Raw genomic sequence first — 1,455 nt, forward strand, 5'->3', positions numbered from 1 at the left:
ACGTAATAGGTTTTTAGTCAGTATATGCGATAATATTTTGCATACGAAAAAAATGTTGAGGCCAAATACTTGTTACAATTGGGAGCCAACTTCGTCTTTGTTATCCCGAAACGTCGAATACTCCTCTTCACAAAAAAAATAGGTCACTTTTTGGTATACTTATAGTTATATTTTATGTATTTTTCATTTTTTATTTACCCAGAAGTTGGTTTCAATTTGTTTTTCCTTTATACTTACCTAATTTTATTTTAATTCGTCATCGTACCCCTGCAGTGTTTCCTCTGTACGCGTGAGTTATTGTTTTGTTTGACAGAATCTAGATTTTATTTATTATACATATTTTTATTTGTTTTATATTGTTTTCTATTGTTAGATACTGTCTAAAAATCAATGTTTTCTGAAAAAAATGTATTTGTTTTATTGTAGTTCTACATACATTTACCACATTCCACGCTCCAACCCGTTACTTTCATTATTTACTAAATATTTTATAATACAGGGTGATTATTACAATTTCATATCTACTGAGCTGTGAACATATAGGTACATATATTCTATGTTTATTAGTTTCTATGTCTATGTCTATTATTCTATCTTTTTTATGTGACATTTTATCATTTAAATGATCACCCGTTATAAGCAGGTATAATACAATATACATATTAATATAGATATATCATATTTAATTTTTTTAATCAAAAAAATCAGTCAGTACGTTGCACTACATATTCAGTGCGCTTTCGAGATCTATTCAGTACCTTCGCGATGATAATTCTGGCAACACAGACGTCGATTCTTGCTCAGTTCTGGCTACACGGTCGTAGCAGTAAGTCATTTTCTCTGGTTAGTTGTTTAGTATAAGTGAAGTGAGCTGATTCTGGAAACAATGTCTTACGAAAAAGATCAGGAAAAACTTAGAAAATTGTGGAATGATGTGTTATCTGATGAGTCGGATTTTTCACCAGACGTTTCCGAGTATGAACTAAGTGATTCGGATTCGGATACCGATGAGCCTGTGACAGCCTGTGACACCGACAAAATTTCGACCAGCAGTTAAAACCAAGGACATGGCGGGCCCTTCTGTACAGTCTAGAGCTGCGTAGTTCGCGAACGAACTAGTTCAAAAGATCGAATCTGGGAAGTGAACGAAACGATCTAGTTCTTCTAAATTGAAAGAGCGAATCAGTTGGAACTGAACGAAACATGGCATTTCGTCTCACTCTTGTTGGAGAACGAGACCGATGCCGCCGATTGAAGTGATTGATTTACTTCCAGGCGGTTTCTTTCATTTTGCGATGCCGACTTTGCAGTTCATACTATGAACTTCATAGCTGGGGATGAAAATAGTCGATCCTTGTTGTTCGTATAGTTTCAGATATGTTCTTTTTTCGTTTATTTCATAAAGAAACATAATATTTAGCGACCAGCATGCAGTCTTTTCTGTATCGTTTCTTT

The sequence above is a fragment of the Dendroctonus ponderosae genome, unplaced genomic scaffold, assembly GCF_020466585.1.
Source record: "Dendroctonus ponderosae isolate FM_Combo_2020 unplaced genomic scaffold, Dpon_F_20191213v2 Dpon_F_20191213_1, whole genome shotgun sequence".
Lineage (NCBI taxonomy): Eukaryota > Metazoa > Arthropoda > Insecta > Coleoptera > Curculionidae > Dendroctonus > Dendroctonus ponderosae.